Here is a 25,064-nt window from a genome sequence, read left to right as displayed (position 1 = left end):
TTTCAGTAACACAGATTTCCTTTTATTTTCTATACTGGAGACAGACGTCTATGCCAAGACCGGGCGTTACTAATGTACAAAAAAGGTTGTTAATGAGAGGGTCGTGGGGAGAGAAGACATGAGGAAAACCATTTAAGAATGTTGGAGGACATGAAGACCATGTCCTTTCAAGAGTGCCAGGTCATAGTCATTAGGGAGGACGACCCTCTGTTCCTCAGCAACAGTCAGCATCTTCTGTTTTTCTCTCGGTCAGCCCCTAGAGTTTGCTCCTGTTTCCTGTCCTCTGCTGCTGTTGTTCAACCGTATCCATTGTGTCTCGGTGTTATGGGCGTGTCTTATTACTGGTTTATTTCAGGAACCTCTTGAGACCTTATTCTCTTTCGCTTTCCACACGCTACACCATTTTTCCCTCATTGTTTTCCTTCTCGATCCCTTCATTTTCTCTGATCTTTGATTAGATATAACTCGGTTCTCGAAGTTCTTTTTTTTTTTTCTTCTTCAGTTCGATGACAACCTCCACGACCTGTGACTGGCTTCTTTTTTCGGCTTCTGAATTTCTTCATCTATTTATTTGGCCGTTCTGATCCTGTTTCTCTCATTAGCGACAAAAGCTTCCCAATCCCTAATGTTGTTCGATGAATCATCTCTGATCTCTTCTCCTTCTGGTTGGATCATCACTGCGACCTTCTTCATCCAGCCTCCTCCTCTTGTTACAGCTATCTGGTCCTGAGGATTTACCGTATCGTCATTTTTGCTCTATACTTCTAGCGCTAGCTTAGCTCTAGGCTGATGCTAGATATGTTCTTGATTCTTAGTTTTAGCAGAGAAGTGTTGGAAATCATCACAATTTTCTAGCTCAGTATCGCCCATTGTGTGTGTGTGTGTGTGTGTGTGTGTGTGTGTGTGTGTGTGTGTGTGTGAGCGACACCAGGGGAACCCTCCTGGGGCCAGACACATGGCGTGACTAAGCTTGCACTTGGAACATCATCAGAGTTCATTACCCACTAGGCTCTAAGGGTGATTTTTCCCGCCTTGTGTTGGGTCGACAGCCCGCGCGTCGGTGTATATCACCCTCCTGGCCCATGTAGCCCTCCCTCATTACTCTTCTGAATTTATTTCCGGACTGAAGTCCAACCTTCAGTTCTTAACTTGTAAGACATTTTTCCTGTGTTGTTTTACGAGTGATAATTTGCTCGAGAATTTACCTCGACCGTACACACACACACACACACACACACACACACACACACACACACACACTGCGTGTACTCGAAACGGACCATTCCTTGGTGGCGTCTTGGAAAAATTGTCGTAATTACGTAAGAGTCTAATCCAACCTGAGGTATGATGAATTTTGATCATTTCGTCCCAGCAAGACTTACTGATAAGAGATGATCACAGTCAAGCCTTATTACGGCATTTTTGAGGGACAGATAATGTTAAGACGATGACTACTGAGTTGCTGAGTAGTGGGAAGTGTTACGTGGGGCATGAGGAAAAATGTGTATGGGGGTGAGGGGAGTTGTTATAGGGATGTGGGGTGTGTGTGTGTGTGTGTGTGTGAAGGGAGGAAGGTAGTGTGTGCCTATGGGATTAGCAGGTGTGTATGGAGTAGGAGGGATGTGTATGGGGGTGGGATTGGTGTGTATGGAGGATGAGGATGTGTATGGGAGTGAGGGAGGTTTGTATGGAGTAAGGGGATGTGTATGGGGGTGAAGGGGTGGTGTGTGTGTGTGTGTTTTTCCCCCCCCCTTTTTTTTTTTAAAAAAACCCCCTTTCCCCCCCCAATTTACAACCTTTTTCCATCTAAACCCCTTTCCCCCCCTCGGGGCCCCCCCTTTTTTGGGGGGGGGGTTTTTCCCCCCCTCCCCCCCCCCAAAACCCCCCGGGTTTTTTTCCCCCCCCCCCCCCCCCTTTTTTTTTTTTTTTTTTTGGGGGGGTTTTTCTTTTTCCCCCCTTTTTTCCCCCCCAAAAAACCCCTTTAAAAACCCCCAAAATTTTTCCCCCGGGTTTTCCCTTTTTTTTGGGGGGAAAAAATTTTTACCCCCCAAACCCCCCCTTTTTAAAAAAAATTTTTTTTTAAACCCCAAAAAAATTTGGGGGGGAAAAATTTTTGGGGTTTTTGGGGAAAAATTTTTTAAAAAAAAAAAGGGGGGGGGGGAAAATTTTAATTTTGGGAAAAAGGGGGGGGGGGGGGTTTTTTTTTTGGGGGGGGGGGGGGGGAAAAATGGGGGGGGGGAAAGGGTTTTTGGGGGGGGGGTTTGGGGGGTTTGGGAAAAGGGTTTTGGGGGGGGGGGTTTTTTTTTTGGGGGGGGGGGGGGGGGGGGGGGGGGGGGGGGGGGGGGGGGGGGGGGGGGGGGGGGGGGGGGGGGGGGGGGGGGGGGGGGGGGGGGGGGGGGGGGGGGGGGGGGGGGGGGGGGGGGGGGGGGGGGGGGGGGGGGGGGGGGGGGTTTTGGGGTGGGGGGGTGGGGGGGGGGGTTTTTTTTTGGGGTTTTTTGGGGGGGGGGGGGGGAAAATGGGGGGGGGGGGGTTGGGGGAAAGGGGGGGCCCGGGTCCCTTGGGGGGGGGGGGGAAAAAAAAAAGGGGGGGGGGAAAAGGGGGGGGGGGGGGGTGGGGAAGAGGAGGGGGAAGGAGGATGTTGGGGTTCACTGAGTGATGGAGGGTTCAGGAGGAGGTGGCGAGGGGCCAGAAAACTGTTGGTGTATTGATGAAAAGTCGGGCCACAGGGCGTTCCTTGGGGGACACGTGGTGTGGAGACTCTGGGCTCACATTAGGGAGACCAGGAGACACAAGGTGTGCAGTAGGAAGGTGTGGTGACAGTTGTGTGGGCAGTGAAGTGGGTGGCGGAAGGAGGGAGACAGGCGCCACAGGTAAGAACAATGAGATGAGGTAGGTAAGGACATATCTCACGGAGCTCACGGCCGTGAAATTACCTGTAGACTCATCACCTGTATGACGTGCGATACACCAGCATCTGTAGACTCATCACTTGTATGACGTGCGCTACACCTGTATGACGTGCGCTACACCAGCACCTGTAGACCGATCGCCTGTGCGACGTGCGCTACACCAGCACCTGTAGACCGATCGCCTGTATGACGTGCGCTACACCAGCACCTGTAGACCGATCACCTGTGCGACGTGCGCTACACCAGCACTTGTGGTGGGGGGTTTGGTGAGGTGGAGGCGTGACGGTGATGGTGACCTCATGATCACCTCTATCTCTGCACTATCATCGTTCCCTCTCATCATCATCATCATCATAAGTGGCGTCCTTGCATGACGTAATGGCCTCCCACCATCTTGCCTCCCCGGGTCTCCTCCAGGCCCTCTTGAGGCTGGTTCACACTGCTATATGCCGAGAAGGGGGCCTCCTGGTGCTTCCCCCTTACCTGGATACGTTCACACATCACCAGAAGCAACAGCAGTAACAGCAGCAGCAGTAGTAGTACAACAGCAGCTGCAACAAGAACAAGAGCAAAAAAATCGACCAAGATACCAACCATCACCGTCACCACTACGACCATCTACCATCCTCACCACCAGTATTACCATTACCGACCCACCACAAGCACATGGCCCCCCTCTCCTCTACCATACCCTCCTCCTCCAGCAACTCCCACCGCCGCTCTCCTCCCGCTTCCTACCCTGGGGGTGATGATGAGTCGTGCTGAGAGGCCGGATGTTGGCTGCGGGGAACCATCTCTTGGCTGACTGGTCGTGGACACCGTCTGACACCCTTCCTGCAACCCTTGCTGGTCGTCGATACCGTCTGACACCCTTCCTGCAACCCTCGCTGGTCGTGGACACCGTCTGACACCCTTCCTGCAACCCTCGCTGGTCGTGGACACCGTCTGACACCCTTCCTGCAACCCTTGCTGGTCGTGGACACCGTCTGACACCCTTCCTGCAACCCTCGCTGGTCGTGGACACCGTCTGACACCCTTCCTGCAACCCTTGCTGGTCGTGGATACCGTCTGACACCCTTCCTGCAACCCTTGCTGGTCGTGGACACCGTCTGACACCCTTCCTGCAACCCTTGCTGGTCGTGGACACTGTCTGACACCCTTCCTGCAACCCATCCTGGTCGTGGACACCGTCTGACACCCTTCCTGCAACCCATCCTGGTCGTGGACACCGTCTGACACCCTTCCTGCAACCCTCGCTCGCCGTGGACACCGTCTGACACCCCTCATGTATCCCTTGCTGGTCGTAGGACACCTGACACCCTCCCGCAGGCCCTTGCTGGTCCTAGGACACCGTCTGACACCCCTCCTGCAACCCTTGAAAGTCGTAAGACACCGCTGGACATCCCTCCTCAGTTCCTACTGTCAGGAAGTCCTCCACGAGGGTTGAGGACCTCCTCCTCCCACAGGACAGTTACCACACTCCTCCTCCTCCTCCTCCTCCTCCTCGTGCACGCGCCTCAGCTGCTTCCTGGCCGGCGTCGTGACGTGAGCGTAGTATGTATGTGTCTTCGTGTATAATTCATGACGCGGGGATTATAAGGCTACGAGGGAACCCTGAGCAGCAGGCGTGAAATGTGAATTCCTTTTAAAAAAGAAATACAGATGAGCGAACGCGGAAGCGCGAGGGAACGAATGCAGATGTTATAGAGTACGAGAGAGAGAGAGAGAGAGAGAGAGAGAGAGAGAGAGAGAGAGAGAGAGAGAGAGAGAGAGAGAGAGAGAGAGGATTTCTTCTCTTTTTTTATCTCACTATCCTCTCTCTCTCCTCTCTCTCTCTCTCTCTCTCTCTCTCTCTCTCTCTCTCTCTCTCTCTCTCCTGGGACATTCCCCGACTTTGAAAACACACAAATGGCCGCTCAGCTCTGAAAAACCCCCAACCATTAGCGTATCTGTTATCATAAAAGAAATGCTAACATTACCTTTTAACATAGAGCATTAACATCATCACGTTACCTTACAGTCTCTTGCGGTAGACCGTAGACTCATGGTGTGATGGAGCGGAGGGAGGGAAGCGTAGGCAAAATTACAGTCGAGGGTGAATTCATGATCTGTTGGGCGAGGGACGGAAGGCGAGACCTTGCTGGGACAAGCCTTATGCAGCAGCAGCGATTACTGTTGATGACGGAGGAAACGCTGGCTCCGCCCGGATACAGCTGGCTGGCGTGGAGGCAACACTGGCTCCGCCCGGATACAGCTGGCTGGCGTGGAGGCAACACTGGCTCCGCCCGGATACAGCTGGCCGGCGTGGAGGCAACACTGGCTCCGCCCGGATACAACTGGCTGGCGTGGAGGCAACACTGGCTCCGCCTGGATACAGCTGGCTGGCGTGGAGGCAACACTGGCTCCGCCCGGATACAGCTGGCTGGCGTGGGAGGGACGGCCCTGGTTGTGGTTGTGGTTGTAGTGGGCAAACAGTTACGGTGAAGACGTTTATAGTAAGGACTGTACTGGTTGTGGTTGTAGGGATGATAGATGTAGATAGTGGTAATTGTGAGGGTGGCGAAGGATGGTTGTAATTGTGGTGATGGGAGTGGTGTTGGTGTGATGATGATATTGATGGGAAGAACAGGTTGTGGTAGTTGTGGTAGCGGCAGTGATGCTGGTTGTTGTACTGGTAACTGTAGTGGTGGAATCATATCAGGGATTGTGATTATGTACGTGGTAGCGGTGTTGTGTATGTGACGGTGGTGGTGGTGGTTTGTGTGTGTGTGTGTATGTGTGGTAGTGGTGATGTACATGGTCATAGTGCTGGTGTACGGGTCAGTAGAGGTGGTGTTCGTGGTAGTGTACGTGGCAGTGGTCATTCATATACGTGGTGTGGTGGTGGTACATGCAAAAGAAATGGTGGTTATCGTAGAAGCTGTGACGATACACGTGATAGTAGTGAAAGTGTAAGTGATAGTAGTGATAGTATAAGTGATATCAATGATAATATAAGGAATAGTAGTGATAGTTTAAGTAAAAGTATTGATAGTGTAAGTGATTGTAGTTGATAGTATAAGTGATAGTAGTTGATAGTATAAGTAATAGTAGTTGATAGTATAAGTGATAGTAATGATGGTATAAGTGATAGTAGTAATAGTATAAGTGATAGTAGTTGATAGTATAAGTGATAGTAGTGATAGTATGAGTGATAGTATAAGAGATAGTAATGATAGCATCAGTAATGTTGTATATAGAACCATCGGTTGTGAACGTGGTAGGCACAACCCACCTAGTCACAACACCAGCAGGGTGCTTTGGGACAGCGACAGGATGAAAGGGAAACCTTATTCTTTTTTCTCTACCAAATCACAGCCTCAAGGGTTGTACACCCACGGGGCTACGAGGAGTGGCGTCTTGACGTCAAACCAGGACAAAACTCATAAAAGGAGGTGGGTGGATGGAGGTGGCGGACGAGTTGAGCAAGTGGGTGGTGGAAGTGACGGACGACGAGTAGAGCAAGAGGGTCTTCTGCAGGCGTCACTCACGGCGGATGTCACGGCCGTACGTGCGGTTGTGGGGCAAGGGTTCGGGGACTTGACCGTTCCTAGTGCTTACGGCGGTCATGTGAAGGCGGCTAGCTAACGAGACACACCACGCAAGAGTGGTGCGCGTGATGTAGCATTTGGTGATAACCCTTTGGGAACTTTTTCTCGTGGTTATCAGCGTATGTATATATATATATATATATATATATATATATATATATATATATATATATATATATATATATATATATATATATATATACATATATACACATTACTTGATCCCATTTCAGCTAGGTAGCATCAAAAACAAGCGAAAAACAGCCTCATTTACACACATTTAGTCTAGTAATCTTATTAAGCGTGCTGAAACAAGAGTCTAGCACCAAGCTCCACAGGCCACTCCATGGCTAGACTGATCACTCCATATACCCTGGCTCGACCCACTGATAGGACGTCGACCCCCCCTCCCCCCACATACCACATCGGTCCATTTCATTCTATCCCATGCACGTCTCTCACCATTACGAATTTCAGGCTCTCATATCCCATCACCTAAACCCTACCATCTCCTCGGCTTCCATCTCTGGCACATAGATCATCATCTCTGTAAGTCTTTTGTTTTTTCTCTCTCTCAGTTTCTCTCATGTTTCCAAAAATTTCCGGCAGTCTGTGATCAGCTCCCTCTATCAGACGACGCTTACATATGACACCTATCTCTTGCATTGCCCAAACACACATTGACCTCTCCTTCCACATGCTCTTTGATATTCCTATGCCTCCCTTAATGCGTCTCAGCCTCCACGAAAGGCTCTTTAATGCACTCAAGACCATAGCCACCTCTTCAACCTTCAGACTCACTTCAGTCCCCATAGTTCCATTCATACCCTCTCACTGACCCTGTACCATTCCCGAGCTGGTCTACCCTCTCGCCTCTCATCTTAGTTTCGCTCAGGGATAGAACATCCAGTTCCTCCTCATCGCACATAAGACCTATTTCTCCATTCTTCTCATATTAGGTACATGCACGTACATTAAGATATCCCAGACAAAACCCTCGAAATCCGAACTTGGCTTATTCCTCTGTTCCAATTTGCCTCCCCCCAGCTCCTGTCAGTAGCCTCTGACAACACAAGGATATTGAAATACTGACCAGTGGGGATAAGAGCTTTATAGACCTCCAATAACCATGTGATGATAGGTTTTTGTAGGTGTTTTCAACACTGTGTTGTTGGATGAAGTGACTATCAACAACTAGAAGTCAGAAAAATGAGACCATCTGAAAAAAAAAAAAAATGAAAAGTGATTTTGAGAAGCTTCAATTTGTCCTGATACACATCCCGTTTTCTTTGCAGGATCCTTGGCTCTGTGGGAGTTCGGGGAGACTCTGCTGGAGCGGCCGGTGCCACACGGCTCCTCCCTGCTGGCTAGGCTAGCCCCTCACCCGCTAGCTTACCTCAGCATCGCTCGCTCTGTCTTGAACACTGAAAAAAGAAAATTACATCTTTTTTTTTTTCCATTTTCATATTCACTATCATTCACCACCATTCACTATCGAGAGTGAAGATCCTCATGCAAACAAAGATGTACAGTGTTTTGAATCATATTTGCATACGTTGCAAAATAATACGTACCGTATTGTGAGGAGGGAAAACAGATACACAGTGCGACCTAGATTGGTTATATCGTTCAAGACTTGACCTAAAAGGGAGTGAGGTTTGCAAGCAAGGCAGCTGTGATGCACCAGACTTTGCTGACCCGCGGAGTGTGCGTAGCTCTGCTCCTCACCCTGGTTGGCTCTCTCGTGGCACTGGTGGCCTTCCTTGTGGCCCTCTGGTCAACAGCAGCCTGACCTGCTCCACGCCTGACGTCTCCAACAACAGTCTAAGGTAAGTCATCTCTCGTATGGGGGTCAGGTGGGTCACGACTGTTACCAGGCCCTATTGGTCTATATATTGGTCTGAGGTTCTCCAAGCGTTCGGTAGTCTCAGGACGCTAAGGTCTGCAGTAGCAGAAGCAGCTTCGTTTACCCCCGAAGTTGTCTCTGGCTCCGTCAGGAGGTCTTGTAGTCTCAAGGTAGACCAGGGTCTTAGTGGTCCTCAGATGCGCCAGGCTACGTTAGGAGGTCTTATAGCCTCAAGGTAGACCAGGATCTTAGTGGCCCTCAGATGCGTCAGGCTACGTCAGGAGGTCTTATAGCTTCAAGGTAGGCCAGGATCCTAGTAGCCCCCAGAAATCTCAGGTTACGTAAGGAGGTCTCATAGCCACAAGGTAGGCCAGGATTTTAGTAGCCCCCAGAAAGCTCAGGCTACGTAAGGAGGTCTTATTGCCACAAAGTAGGTCAGGATCTTGGTAGCCCCCAGATGCGTCACACACGGTCACAGGTCAACCTTTAATGTTCAACTTGTAAATGTATTATTTTCGTTGTACTTTGTTTAAACTGACGACACTAAGCATGATAGTAAAGTTAAAAGTTACTTGATTTAAAGCAAGATTATCCTGTAACGCTTCCCTAAATAGCGTCGTCACATTTTGCTTTCATTGGGTGATAGAAACGTTGGCTGTTGTGTAGCGAGTTCCCAGCTTGTAATTGGTACAGAAAAACTCTCTTCTTACCGTCTTATTTCTCATCCGAAGTTGTAAATACAGATTTCACTTCAGCTTTAATATACTGCAGCGTCTCAGGACCTGTTCTTCATCTAGGAGCCTTGATAAGCATATCTTTTGGTCGGTCAAGTGAAAATATATCAGAGATGAAATACTGTGCACGTGTGAGTGTGGAGAGGTCGGTCCGGTGAGGTGTTGTGAGGGAAGAGAGCCAACAGACCCTACAACCATACATGTCTCCCTCCACAACTACCACCACACGTCTCTCCTCGTTATCCTGCCTGGCCAGGCTCATCGGTTCCTCGCTGACTACGAAAGAAAAGAAAAAGTGAGGTGTGGCATCGTCAGTGGGGCTCACCAGGAGCACCCTCCCTCCCCTGGCCCTGCCTCCGTACCGGTTGTGTGGGAGGGTATGTGTGTCACTCACCTCACTCCTCCACCACTCTGCTACCTCCTCCACCACTACACGACCTCCACCCTCACATTGCTACCTCCCTCTCCATTCTACGATCTCCTCCCCCATATCACTACCTCCTCCACCACTCAACGTCCTCCTCTTCCATATTACTACCTCCACCGCTTTACGACCTCCACTAACTCCTCCATCACTCTGCTAGCATCTAGTCCCACTGCCACTCCCACTCGCCCTCCTTCCACCCCAACTATGAGCACTTCATCACCCCACCAGCCTTTCACCAGCCCCGCTCAGCCCTACACTACTCTCACTCACTCTCCATCCCTCCCACCTACCCTTCCTCAACCTTACGCATGTTTCCACCATCCTAGTCCACCCTCTCATCAGTTTCCACCATCTCCACTCACCCCTCACCACCCGCACTTACTCTCCAGCACCCCCACTCACCCTTCCACCATTTCCACTAACCCCCCCACCATCTCAACTCACCCTCCCTCACATCCACTCACCCATCCACCACTTCCACTCACCCTCCACCATCCCAACTCACAGTTTCACCACCTCCACTCATCCTCCACCACCCTTAGTCACCCCTCCACCACCCCTACTCACCCCAGCAACACCCCTACTTACCCTCAACCACCCTAACTCACCCTTCGCCCCTGATCCTATGCCACCCTTGCCTCTTCCACACACCCCTACCTCACCCTCTCTCTACTGACAACCACTCACATAATCAAGTTATGTGTTAGTGATGCCACAGTTCGTTTGGCAATTACGACACGAACGCTAGAACTCATCACGACACATTTCGTGTGGTAATTATGAGGCGACCCTCACAACTCGACATAACGGCACAAGATTACGGTGTGTCACGCCAAGCGGCAGGCTAATGAACTGTCAGGCTATATCTGTTGTCGTCTTTGACTCGTCTGTGGTGACGGAGCCCAAAAAGGACGAGAGGACGAGGTTGTCGTGTTCTGTGGGTCTTGGAGACTGTAGCTTCCCACGATAGCCTGAGTGTGGGAGCCACTGTGGTGTGTGTGTGTATGTGTGGTACAGACTGTTCCTCACCACAGCCTGAGTGTGGGAACTGTGGTGTGTATGTGGCACAGACTGCTCCTCACCAGTGCCTAAGTATGGGAGCTGTGGTGTGTGCGTGGCACAGACTGCTCCTCACCATAGCCTGAGTGTGGGAGCTGTGGTGTGTGCGTGGCACAGACTGTTCCTCACCATAGTCTGAGTGTGGGAGCTGCGGTGTGTGTGTGTGTGTGTGTGTGTGTGTGTGTGTGACAAACGCTGCCTTTGGCCGATGAAGACGAACTTGACCTCTGTGATCTAACGCGTCCAGTAGAATTAAGTATTTACCACGTAGAATCATCAATGTCTCCATCACTTTGCTTGAACGACACGTCTGAGTATTTCCGGGCCGGATCTCTGGCTGGAGGAGGAGTGCGGGACCTCCAGCCTCCGGTGGTATATAAAATCTAGAGACCAACAAACAAGGTCGTGGTGGCGGACGCCTCAGCTCCTGTAAAACCAACTAATGATCGGATTAGTACCTTGTGGCGGCCATCCCCAACCCAGCCAGGCCCGGCGCAGTATAATCCCGTCCTGGGGAAGACTCACGGTGCTGAAGAAGACCCACGGTGCTGAAGAAGACCCACGGTACTGAAGAAGACCCACGGTGCTGGGGAAAGACTCACGGTGCTGAAGAAGACCCACGGTGCTGAAGAAGACCCACGGTGCTGGGGAAAGACTCACGGTGCTGGGGAAGACCCACGGTATTGAAGAAGACCCACGGTGCTGGGGAAGACCCACGGTATTGAAGAAGACCCCGGTGCTGGGGAAGATCCACGGTGTAGGTAAAACCCACGGTGCTGGGGAAGACCGACTTGTTTCAGGCCTCCACAAATAAGACCCACGGTGCTGAAGAAGACCCACGGTGCTGAAGAAGACCCACGGTGCTGGGGAAGACCCACGGTGCAGGTAAAACCCAGGGTGCTGGGGAAGACCGACTTGTTTCAGGCCTCCACAAATTGGCGTGACGTAAGCAATCCTCCGGCCGATAGTGTTTCTCACGACCAAGGCCGCTTACGGCCGACCCGGGAATGGTTCTGAATCCCCAGCTAAGCGTGTAATCCCACATAAATCACCTTAATTCCAGATTATATGGTGTACACGTGGGAGTGGCCGCAGGTGACGTGGGAGATGGGCCAGGGTGCGCACGTCCCCTTACCATATCACTACCACCACCACCACCAATAACCACACCAACCACACTAAAGGACTCTTTCCCTCTACCTTCTCCTACATGCCACCATCTGTACTCCTGGCTCGGTCAAATCCCAGGTCAGAGACTCTGTGACGACACTCTCTGATGGACGTGATGGACACATGACCTCATACTTATATGACCGTTAACGACCCCCTGAACCTTAGTGAGGGGTCATCGTGACCCCTTTCTACCTAACTTCCTCCGTCATTTCGTGGGTCACTACGGGGAGGAGAGGCGGCACTCTCTTACACTCTCGTCACCAGCCCCACCACCACAAACCACAAGAACCTCCCAGTGTGTTCTTCATAAGAAAGAACACGTGAGATCATAGAGTTCGTCATGACCCTTGGTTTTGATGACCGCATGAGCGGACGTACGAAAGCTTCTGGTGAACAGAGAACGCATGAGTTGACGTACGAAAGCTTCTGGTGAACAGAGAACGCATGAACGGACGTACGAAAGCTTCTGGTGAACAAAGAACGCAGGAGTGGACGTACGAAAGCTTCTGGTGAACAGAGAACGCATGAGCGGACGTACGAAAGCTTCTGGTGAACAGAGAACGCATGAACGGACGTACGAAAGCTTCTGGTGAACAAAGAACGCAGGAGTGGACGTACGAAAGCTTCTGGTGAACAGAGAACGCATGTCCGCACATACAGGGTTCAAATACTTTTCCAAATCGGAACGAAAACTAATTTGGCTTAATGTTTAAACAAGTATTTTAATCATCGGAGCTCCAGGCATCCATCACATCAAGCTACCCTCGCCTCCAACTAAATCATGACAAAAACGAGGATGAGATTCTTCCAGTTAGAGACGAACGATTTAAAGGAGCCAGACAGTCAGTCCTTCCCTTCCCTTCCCTTCCCTCCCTCAGGGTTGAGGAGTAACGTAGTTACGGTTACTTCCACTGGTCGGTCGCGTTCAGAACCCTGGAAACAACACAGCGGAACCTGAAGCAGCGGATCAGCAAATGTTAATTTCGTTCGGACGTTACTCATCTGAGCTGCAAGCTTATTTCTCTCTGAGGCAGGGAACCCACCCGGTGTATGCTGTATGCTAGGCATCCAGGCTGAGCTCATGATGGAATGAGTGTCGTTTTTTTGTTGGTGTTGGCGCATTTTTCTCAAGGTTAATTATCTGTAATTAAGCAGGTAAGACTGTACCCGTCCAAAGATGGCTGGCAGGGAGGTCTGCATGACGTGAACCTGGTGGACGGGGAGAGTGGAGTGGCGGGTACCGTGTCTTCCTTGTGGTGGACGATGGTGGTGATGACCCCAGGCAAGACGAGGAACTGTGAGGCAGACCGAAGCTGTGAGACGGGGAACTTTGAGGGAAGGACGAGAAACTGTAAGGTCTTTTGAGATTGAGGAGGACGAGGAACTGTGAGGTCTGCTGAGGCTGAAGGACGAGGAACTGTGAGGTCTGCTGAGGCTGAAGGACAAGGAACTGTGAGGTCTGCTGAGGCTGTGGGAAGAGGAACTGTGAGGTCTGCTGAGGCTGAGGGAAGAGGAACTGTGAGGTCTGCTGAGGCTGAGGGACGAGGAAGTGTGAGGTCTGCTGAGGCTGAATGACGAGGAACTGTGAGGTCTGCTGAGGCTGGAGGACGTGGAACTGTGAGGCTGAGGGACGAGGAACGATGAGGACTGCTGAAGGTAAAGGGGACGAGGAACTATGAGACTGAGGGACGAAGAACTGTAAGGCTGATGGATGAAGAACTGTGAGGCCAGCTGAAGTCAAGAGAAGATTGGGGAAACCTGAAGACTACAACGCAAGAAGAACCCTGACCCGCTGGCCGGCTGAAAACACAGGAATTAATCTACATGTCACACGAGACGTCGCCATCTGGCCTGGATCTACAGCAGAGAAATTCCTCTGAATCACTTCCAGGCAGACCTTGTCTCTCGGATCAGCTATTAAGAAAAATAATACGAATTATCAGCAGAGAAAGCTTTCGCTACTCACCTGTGAGGAAAGTTCATCTTTGGGGTCTCGTGTATCTGCAAAGGGTTTTCCAGGTAGGGTCCGATGGGATCTGCTCTAAATAGGGTCACAGTCGACGAAGCTCTTGTCGATTGGCGAGAGAGAGAGAGAGAGAGAGAGAGAGAGAGAGAGAGAGAGAGAGAGAGAGAGAGAGAGAGAGAGATTCCAAGACCAGCTGTAGGGAAAAGCTCCCAGAGTTAGCTTGAAAGAAAGCTCTTTCGTCTACATTTAGAGAAAGCTCCCCAAGTTAGGTTTCGAGGAAATTCCCCTCTCCTGCTTATGAAGAAAATCCTCCTCGGACCAGCTGTAGAGAAAGTTTCCTCCGGGTCAACTGTATAGAGATCAGCTTCAGCTTCGGAGAAAGCTCTCCATATTACATCTAGAGAAAGCTTACTCAAATCCACTATGGAAAATGGCCTGATCAGTTGAGAGAAATCCCCCTTCCCCTCCCTTACTCAGCTCACCTGTAAGTAAAGTTCCCCTTCCGTAGCTCACCTGTAAATAAAGTTCTCCCCTCGTAGCTCACCTGTAAATAAAGTTCCCCCTCCTCAGCTCATATGTAAATAAAGTTCCCCCCCTTCTTAGTTCACCTGTAAATATAGCCCAACCTTCCCAGCTTATCTGTAAATAAAGCTCTCCTCCCCAGTGTATCTGTAAATCAATTCTTCCTTCTCCAGACCACTTGTAAAAAACTTCCCACCAGCTCACCTGTAAATATAGTTCCCCTCACTTGATCCCCTGTAGAGAAAGCTGGCTTTCCCCTCCCCTGATTCCCTGTAGAGAAAGCTGGCTTTCCCCTCCCCTGATCCCCTGTAGAGAAAGTTGGCTCCCCACTCCCCTGATCCCCTGTAGAGAAAGTTGGCTCCCCACTCCCCTGATCCCCTGTAGAGAGAGTTGGCTCCCCACTCCCCTGATCCCCTGTAGAGAAAGCTGGCATCCCACTCCCCTGACCACCTGTAGAGAAAGCTGGCTCCCCACTCCCCTTGATCCCCTGTAGAGAAGGCTGGCTCCCCACTCCCCTGACCACCTGTAGAGAAAGTTGGCTCCCCACTCCCCTTGATCACCTGTAGAGAAAGCTGGCTCCCCACTCCCCTGACCACCTGTAAATAAAAGTAAATGAAGACAGACAGATGGTGACATGAATGTCCCCGGTCTCTCCTCCCCCACTCCCACCCCTACCAGAAGACACCCAGCCTGAGGGCAGAGCGTGAGTGAGGCTTCATGAACCGTACATGTCTCGCTGATCGAGGCAGTGTCGAAGCAGTGTCGAAAGCAGAGTCGAAGCAGTGTTGACACCCATTAGAATTATGACTGACTTCGAGTTGTGGGAACTCCTTGTGCCTTCACACACACCCTCCTCCTCCTGAGGTCACACGAGTGACATCGTCGTCTTGTTCCCATTAACCTGCCACCTCTCTACTTTGTCTGACACCAAGTCGTGCTACGGTGAAACGCTTGAGCATGACGTTACAACCCTTGAGCACGAAGAGTTGACCCTTGAGCACGACGAGGTGACCCTTGAGCACGACGAGGTGACCCTTGAGCACGACGAGTTGACCCTTGAGCACGACGAGTTGACCCTTGAGCACGACCCGGTGACCCTTGAGCACGACGAGTTGACCCTTGAGCACGACCCGGTGACCCTTGAGCACGACCAGGTGACCCTTGAGCACAACGAGGTGACCCTTGAGCACGACCAGGTGACCTTTGTGTAACACGATACGACGCTCGAACACAAGAACTATCCTTCAACACGATAGCACATCATCCCCCTCCTCCTCCCTTCCAGCACCAGGATACGACCCTTGAGAACCACCACAGTACGACCCATAGACACTACGGTGATGACCTTTGACCTGACTCTTGTGCTCATGGGTCAACGTGCTCAGGGGGGGCTCAGATATCTCTGATGTTTCAGCTAAGGTCCCGCCACAGGCTCACCTGCGTCCAGGGTCAAGTGCGTCTTCGTGAAGCGTATATTTGTTGGAGGACTTGTACCACTGAATATTTGTCTTTCTTGTAGCAGGACTTTGTGCCGCTGAATTTTTGTCTTTGTTGTTCCAGTCCTCTGTACCGCTGAATATTTGTCTTCCTTGTAGTGGGACGCTGTGCCGCTGAATATTTGTCTTCACCAATACAGTTATCTTTCTTGTAAGTTTGGACGAAATTCCTCATCGAGGCCACCCGGCCTTGATCATAAACAGTTCCACGAATACTAAGAAGTTAAAAGAGAGAAGGAAAAAGATGGCATAAGGTATTTTGGAAGGAGTGGGAACCCTACCTTTTAAAGGTGGGGGCGTGTACGACTTTCTTGAAGACCTGAGGGTGATGCCGGGGAGAGAGAGAGAGAGAGAGAGAGAGAGAGAGAGAGAGAGAGAGAGAGAGAGAGAGAGAGAGAGAGAGAGAAATCTGCAACTGCACTGCCAACTCGAGTGAGTTTTCTTGTGGTCTTCACACGACCTTAGCCGTTGCCTGTCGTGCCTCTACCCTCAGGTTTACCTACATGGGCCCTCCTCAGCTCTGGGGCAGAGCGATGGGCCCTCCTCCTTCCTCCCTTTGGAGCCATAACTTGGCCTCATCCTCAGCCTCTCAGACCCAGGGCTCGACCAAGGGGAGACCCCGAAGACTCACCACAACATCACCGCCTGACATAACTGAACCTGACCAGTGTGGCTCTCTCTCTCTCTCTCTCTCTCTCTCTCTCTCTCTCTCTCTCTCTCTCTCTGCGGCGAGCGCCACGCGCTAGCCCTGTCTCTCAGGGGAAAGCTCCTCTCACGTACCCGTAGGGAGGTCCTCTCTCACCGTAGACTTCTTTTTAGTGACCACGTCACGAGCCTCCTACAGCGTTGAGACTGCGCTCCATGTAGGAAGCAGGGTAAAGTAGGGCTCCTTTTGGGGCAGGGATGGTCGTGGACGACCTTCACCCCAGGGAAGAGAAAACTGTGGGGGATTTGTAGGGGAGAGGTGACTCTCACTCACCTTAGGGGAAGGGAACTGTGGGTGTGTGGAGTGACAGTCACCCCAGAGAGAGAGAGAGAGAGAGAGAGAGAGAGAGAGAGAGAGAGAGAGAGAGAGAGAGAGAGAGAGAGAGAGAGTGGAAAGAGAGAGAGAGAGAGTAAGAATAACCATCCTTGCTTATCTAATCTCCCTCCTGGCGTGCTCTCGCTCGCTTTGATATTTTAGAACACAGTTCTTGTAAAGTTATCAGTGCTGGGTGGATGATGGGTTCTCGTGTACGCCTCCTTCCAGAGATGGCCTGACATATGATAAGGCAAAGAGAGAGAGAGAGAGAGAGAGAGAGAGAGAGAGAGAGAGAGAGAGAGAGAGGGATAGAGATAGATAGACAAATAGATAGATAGATAGATAGATAGAGAGAGAGAGAGAGAGAGAGAGAGAGAGAGAGAGAGAGAGAGAGAGAGAGAGAGAGAGAGAGAGAGAGAATGTCCACGTCTATCACTCACACCTTCCTACACCACACCACACCCTCCCCGCCTCTCACATCAAATGCAAGTTTTTCGCATGAATACAAATGAGAATCCGGCAGGTCAGAAAAAGAAAAAAGAGTAATAACATTAGATTCTGTCGTAGGGTTGAGGCACGGTCACCCTCGCCTCCGTCAGGTTATTACACGCGGGATTTATGTGTTGAGGTGGGGGTGTGTGTGGGAGGGTTGGGTAAAAGGTGGGGAAGGGGGGCGCGGCAGAGCTTTCCCAGGGGCGGGGCCCTTACCCGACACACGCATTAACCCCACGCGACCCTGACGCTGTTCTATGGGAACCTTCATGTGTCGCAGACACTGGGGCTAGGGAAGGGTTCAGTCACAGGCCAGCCAAGCGTTGTGTCCCTTGGGATGGCTGGATCCCACGGTTGGGTCGTCTATAACATGACAGGCATTATTACCTCTAATATAACCAGTCTTTTTCTTTTTTCTTTCTTTCTTTCTTCTTCTTCTTCTTCTTCTTCTTCTTCTTCTTCTTCTTCTTCTTCTTCTTCTTCTTCTTCTTCTTCTTCTTCTTCTTCTTCTTCTTCTTCTTCTTCTTCTTCTTCTTCTTCTTCTTCTTCTTCTTCTTCTTCTTTCTCTTCTTCTTCTTTCTCTTCTTCTTCTTCTTCTTCTTCTTCTTCTTCTTCTTCTTCTCCTTCTTCTTCTCCTTCTTCTTCTTCTTCTTCTTCTTCTTCTTCTTCTTCTTCTTCTTCTTCTTCTTCTTCTTTCTCTTCTTCTTCTTCTTCTTCTTCTTCTTCTTCTTCTTCTTCTTCTTCGTCTTATCATCATCATCATTATTATCATTATTATTATAATTATTATTATTATCATTATCATTATTATCATTATTATTATCATTATTATTATCATCATTATTATCATTATTATTATCATTATTATTAATATCATTATTATCATCATCATTATGATTATCATCATTATTATCATTAACATTATTATTATTATAATTATTATTAATGAGAGATGGTCACGGGGTTCTCCCACACCCCCTGACACACCTATGTGTAGCAACGACAGGAGATTATCATGTCATTAAATTAAATCAGTGGTAATCATCAGAATCGTAGTAGATTAGACATCGTGTGGCAATTATACGTGATTTCTACTGTATATATATATATATATATATATATATATATATATATATATATATATATATATATATATATATATATATATATATATACAGGGGATAGGGGAGAAAGAATACTTCCCACGTATTCCCTGCGTGTCGTAGAAGGCGACTAAAAGGGGAGGGAGCGGGTGGCTGGAAATCCTCCCCACTCGTTTTTTTCAATTTTCCAAAAGAAGGAACAGAGAAGGGAGCCAGGTGAGGATATTCCCTCAAAGGCCCAGTCCTCTGTTCTTAACGCTACCTCGCTGATGCGGGAAATGGCGAATAGTATGAAAGAAAGATATATATATATATATATATATATATATATATATATATATATATATATATATATATATATATATATATATATATATATATATATATATATATCAATTTCCTAGTCCTCAAGAATATATTTTTCCTTCCAGTTCCTGTTCACATAGGTAAGGTCACAAGTAATCTCACATCAAGCAATTTAGAATAAAGAAATTATCAGTTAACCGGATGTAACTTAAATTTAACCCAGTTATCTTTTTTTTTCCCCTTCGAGTCAAGGAAGGAAAAAGACCTGACCCTGTACGTGTGTCAGGTCTTGGGGACGCAGATGAGGTGGACTAGCTCTTCCTGCTACGGTCGTGGTGAAAGACTCTAGATAAGCGTAGGAAATGAGAAGCGACGAAGACTTAGCGAACTAGCAACGACGCTGACTTGGTCACCTATAGCGATATGTTTTGCTCATGTGACTTAGCGAACTAGCAACGACGCTGACTTGGTCACCTATAGCGATGGGTTTTGCTCATGTGACTTAGCGAACTAGCAACGACGCTGACTTGGTCACCTATATCGATGTGTTTTGCTCATGTGACTTAGCGAACTAGCAACGCTGACTTGGTCACCTATAGCGATGTGTTTGCTCATGTGACTTAGCGAACTAGCAACGACGCTGACTTGGTCACCTATAGCGATGGGTTTTGCTCATGTGACCATAATGGGAGGGTGTCAGTAACGAATGATTTCCAGGATTTAAGTTAATGGAAACATGTGTTTTTAGTTTTCGTTGGTGGTTGATGGCTGGGTGTTTGGGGATGACCCGTTATCATCCCCACCTGGCTTCGTTGTCAGGATGACCCGTTATCGTCCCACCTGGCTTCGTTGTGAGGATGACCCGTTATCATCCCCACCTGGCTTCGTTGTCAAGGTGACCCGTTATCATCCCCACCTGGCTTCGTTTTCAGGATGACCCGTTATCATCCCCACCTGGCTTCGTTGTGAGGATGACCCGTTATCATCCCCACCTGGCTTCGTTGTGAGGATGACCCGTTATCATCCCCACCTGGCTTCGTTGTCAATGTGACCCGTTATCATCCCCACCTGGCTTCGTTGTCTGGATGACCCGTTATCATCCCCACCTGGCTTCGTTGTCAGGATGACCCGTTATCATCCCCACCTGGCTTTGTTGTCAAGATGACCCGTTATCATCCCCACCTGGCTTCGTTGTCAGGATGACCCGTTATCATCCCCACCTGGCTTTGTTGTCAAGATGACCCGTTATTCCCACCTGGCTTCGTTGTCAGGTCCAGCGTTGTCTGAGCAGTGGGGTCGAAGCCAAACCCTTCCTCGTCAAGGCATTTGGGTCATGGATGAGTTGATGTAAGTATGTTGGTCGATGGTGTCCCGTAAACCAGCAAATATACTGGGTTGTGTCTTATTAGTTTAGCTTGTGGGTTATGATTTCTTCCTTAACAATCAAGAAAAACAGGTGATTATACATTAAACCCAACAACTCATAGCCATATCCCATCACTGGCCTTTTAGGGAAATAAATGATATTCATTTTCTTATTCACAAACATATTTTGAGTTCATACTATTCCCCTGATCCCCCCCTCCTCCACACACACACACACACACACACACAAACACACACACACACACACACACACACACACACTTCCTCCCCTTGCCTCACACTTGATCTCATACTCATGAGGAACCTCAAAACTTTGCCTGATGTCTTGGAAAGTTTCAGCCTAGTCAATGATCGGATCTTTAAATCAACCACTGCCCATTACGGACGGACAGACACACAGACAGACGTGCAGACTATAAAGCAATAACTATACTTTAAGTTATCTATATGCTTGTCTCGACTGCTTTCGCTAGTATACCTTGCCTTGAGGGACAAAGGAATATATTCTCACGTGAGTTTTGCTTTCCATGACTCAGTGATAGCCGGAAGCATTATGGTCAGCCGGGGAAGCCTTGTGGTAACTCTGATAGCCAGAAGTATTATGGTCAGCCGGGGAAGCCTTGTGGTAACAGTGCAACAAATTCTGTCTTTGCTTAACGGGAGATTTAAAACCTTTGGGAATATGTCCAGCACCTCAAACAAATTCCCGCTATAGCCCAGCACTCCACCCTCACGCTTCTTATATCCGGTTACATCATCACCCTCGCTGTAACCCGCTATACGACCCTTACCCACGCTATACCCCGCTATACCTCCCCCCACCCACGTTATACCCCGCTATACCTCCCGCACCCACGCATTTCATACCCTGTTGCACCTCTCTCACCCGCGCTATACCCCGTTATATCATCGTCACCCACACTATACTCAGTTGTATCTCTCTCACCTACGCTATACCTCCCTCACCCACGCAATAACCCACTATACCCGTGTACGTCACCTATGCTATACCCTGCCATACCCATGTACGCCACCCGCGCCATACCCCGCCACACCCATGTACGTCATCCACGCTATACCCCGTCATACCCGGTTACGTCACCTCTACATATACAGAAACGCAATGTTGTGATGGCGCGATGTAAGTGTGACCCTTTTAAACTGTAGGATTCCAAAGGCTCCCTGCATCCGTACGTACTATATGTAACCCTAGAAAGGGATTGAGTATCATTCCTACTGTATATGAACTGGTTCAAGACAAGAAACATATTAAGATCATCATGAAATAAACCTTTTGTATTATCTTTGGTGAGTCGATCTTCGTCTTTGTACGTGGAGGGCTCCAGTCACGGATACAAGTTCTCAGCGAGGCCAGATCTCAGGTGAATCACGGAAAGAGAGGTGGGGCTGAAGAGGTAAAGATATGAGGAGAGAAGAGGTAACGTAGTCTCAGAATTTTTGAAGAAGTGGAAAAACCTGTGGCTTTTCAAAAGAGTCGGGTGGCAGCTTGTAGGAAAGGTACGTCGATGTAAAGTTCCTGAACTTAGCGGTGGAAGTAAAGAAAGAAAGAAGGTTAAAAAAAGAAAAAAAGACGACGGTATCGTAAACACTTCTGTCTGACCTGAAACAGAGGGAAATGACATTCGAAATCGTATGTGACGTTTACCTCAAGACTATTGAAGACAGATTCAGGTGAATGTCTATAAAACATGATGGTAATCGTTACAGTGACATATGAAGATTATGCCATAGTTACATGAGAGTGGTTTGTATAGTAGCACTTGGTGATTAGGCTTTCGTTAGGTTACTGGGGAGGAACATAGGCTTCCTTCCGTCCAATGTGGAGGTGAACCATGTGACCTTGACATACAGGCAGAGCTGAAGTATCTAGGAACTGGGGTGCGCTAAAGGACGATACAGTTTGGTGCCTCCATGACTCTAGATGGAAAGATGAAGAAGTAAGGAAAGCCAGCTCTGTATCAGAAGAGAATAAGATACAAGAGGAGATTAAGATACACAGACAGACACATCAGAGGAGGGAGGCTTAGGGAGAGAGACACGTCAGATAGAGGAGAGGCGTAGGGAGTTTTGGTAAGGATCGTTCGTCTGTGGTTGGCCTGTGGACTGGTGGTAGCAGACTAGCGGCAGAAGCCCTGGGTAATGATAATGATGATGATCATGACAGGTAAACCAGCTGGTGAACCCATCCACGTCCTTACTGTGCCGGGCGGAGGGTTCGAGCCTTGGGTGTAGGGGCACGGTCGCCCGACAGCCAGGGAGGGAGAGAGAGAGAGAGAGAGAGAGAGAGAGAGAGAGAGAGAGAGAGAGAGAGAGAGGAGAGGTGAGAGGGTATAGGGAGAATGAAATAGGGAGAGGGAGTGGGGTGTGGGGGGGGGAAAAAAGGGAGGTCCTTGTGGGTACTTTTTTTTTCTGTGGGTGTTGGTGGTCGTCACCCTGCTGGTCGTGACCCGTTCCCCCTTCCCTCCCCTCACCCTCACGCTCCCTCCCTCTTCTCACGACCCCCATCCTCCTCCTCCTCCTCCTCCCTCACCTCACCTTACCTGACCAACTTACGCCAAGACCTCTCGCTGCCCCGAGCCTTGGCCTCCCTCGCTCTGTTCACTCTCCACCTCCCTCCCTCACTCACCACTAATGGTGGCTTTACCTGTGTCTCTCTTACTGCAGTTGGGTTTCTTATCTGATACAGCCTGGCCACAGCCTGACCACAGCATAGCCACAGCCTGACCACAGCATAGCCACAGCCTGACCACAGCATGGCCACAGCTTGGCCAGCACCTGACCACAGCTTCACAACGGCCAGACCACATCCTCACCACAGCCTCAATCACGGCCTCATCATATCCTCACTACAGCGTCGTCACAGCTTCATCATAGCCTCACCACAGCCTCACCACAGCCTCACCACAGCCTCACCATAGCCTCACCATAGCCTCACCACAGCTTTACCACAGCCTCATAATAGCTTCACCACAGTTTCACCACAGCCTCACCACAGCCTCACAACAACCTCGCCACAACTTTACTGTCTTCCTTGGTTGGTCTTTGTTCACATGAGTCGCTCTTTTTGTAAGTTATCATCTCTGTTTCTCTTTCTCTTACTTGTTCTCTTTTATCTGCATTGATCTGAAACTTTCTAGTTGATAGTGTGTGTGCGTGTGTGTGTGTGTGTGTGTGTGTGTGTGTGTGTGTGTGTGTGTGTGTGTGTGTGTGTGTGTGTGACTAAATATTTGTACTGTGCAGGGAAGGAGTTTTACCCTCGTGGGGCCCCATCCCTGGAACACACTCAGCTATCTCACAACCTCTTGAATTTATGTATGTTGTCTGCATTAACCATGTCCACAGTCAATCTCTTCTATTCATCCTCCACTCTTATACTACGGAAGAATTTCTTTACCTCCTTATTTACTAGTTTCTTATTTACTTCATGCCATATCCTCTGGTTGCTCTCTCTTTACATCTCTCAAAGTGCCGTCCTCTATCCACTTCATTTTCCTCTTTCGAAACCTAAAGGCATTTCATTTACCTCCTTCCAAAACATCTTTTTATTTTCCCTAAAATCTAATGATACTCTCCTACCCCAACTCTCATTTGCCTTCTTTTTCACCTCTTGCACCTTTCTCTTGACCTCCTGCTGCTTTCTTTTATACATCTCCCACTCATTTGCACTACTTCCTTGCAAAAATCGTCCAAACGCCTGATCACATCACCCCTCAGTCTTCTCTGTAACAAGACGGATCGATTTACAGCCTACCTAGCCTCTCCCTGTTGCTTAGCTCTCGTAATTCCAGTACCATCTTTACTGCCTGGACCTTTTTCATGAGTTCTTTGTGCTTCTTTAGGTGCGGTGACCAAACCTGAGAGGCATATTCTAATTTTGTCCTCATGTGAGATATGCATACTAAATATTTCTTCATCCATATACGTGAAAGCTTTGCTGACATTTTTTAGCAGACAGTTTGTCTCCTTAGCAATTCTCCTGATATGTGGCTCTGGCGACAAGTTAGGGACGACGTCTACTCCCAGATTTACCCCATCACACACAGAATCTTGAAGCTTATTTCCTGCTAAGTCGTATTCATAATGAGCCGTCGTTCGCTTTATCCCATCCTCATTTTTTTTTTGCATTTGCGCGGGTTGAATTTCAGACCAACTTTGGAGTCTGTTTAGGTTCCCTTATAAGCTGTTGCACTCTTCCTCGCTGTTTCACTTTCTTCATGATCCTTGCATCATCTGCAAACATGTTCAGGTATGAGTTCATCCCCTCAGGCAAGTCACTGATGTACATCAAGAAGAGTGGTGGTCGCAGAACCGTACCCTGTGGCACTCCGCAGGTAACATAAAACCATTTGGAAATGGCTCATGTGACATGAGTCTTTTGTTCGCCTCCCCACTGTGATAATCTTATATCCAACGAGGAATTTTTCCTTCTTATTCCTGTCTGGTGAGCCAGCTTCTTAATATGTGGTACACTGTCAAATGCCACTCCATATATAGAGCGTCCACCCAACCTTCCCTTTTGTCCAGACTGAGCTCACTCTCTCGTAAATCTCCAGGGGGTTAGTTACACATGACCTCCTTTCCCTAAAGCCATGCTGTCTCTCGCTTCGGAAATTTCTCCGCAGAATCAACTATTTGTATTGTACGGGGAGGAAGGGAGGGGGAGCTCTGAGTCGTAGGGTCCTACTTTTTAGATTTTTTTTTCTCCCACTCTTTATACAACCTTTTTAAACATATGTATGCTCTCTATGTTAACATTTTCATAACTCTCTTCCAATCATCCATCATTCTTATTCTGTAAATGTACTTCCTCCGGTCCTTATCTTAAAAACATTTCTTGCTTCGTTTCGTGTTACAGCCTCTAGTTGTTCTGTCCTTACCCTCTCTCGGTGGACTGTTCATTGACATCAAGCATATGAAAAAGATCAAAGGCTGTGATCAGGTCACCCCTTTGCTATTCTCTCTTCCATGGTGAGAATATCTAAGGCCTCTAAACCTTTCCCCTGTAACTCAGTT

At 49.0% G+C, this 25,064-nt stretch overlaps 1 protein-coding gene across 1 annotated transcript in view; it reads left to right on the top strand.

Annotated features, from left to right (window-relative positions):
* Positions 1–25,064, top strand: part of LOC139765540 (uncharacterized) — a 470,248-nt gene that overhangs the window by 3,650 nt on the left and 441,534 nt on the right. The window contains exon 2 of the mRNA XM_071693078.1: positions 7,795–8,328. The gene's annotated coding sequence lies outside the window, so the exon portion shown is untranslated. The remainder of the gene's footprint in view (positions 1–7,794; positions 8,329–25,064) is intronic.

This window comes from Panulirus ornatus, chromosome 4 (genome assembly GCF_036320965.1).
Source record: "Panulirus ornatus isolate Po-2019 chromosome 4, ASM3632096v1, whole genome shotgun sequence".
NCBI classification, from domain to species: domain Eukaryota; kingdom Metazoa; phylum Arthropoda; class Malacostraca; order Decapoda; family Palinuridae; genus Panulirus; species Panulirus ornatus.
This window is presented reverse-complemented; position numbering and strand designations above follow the sequence as displayed.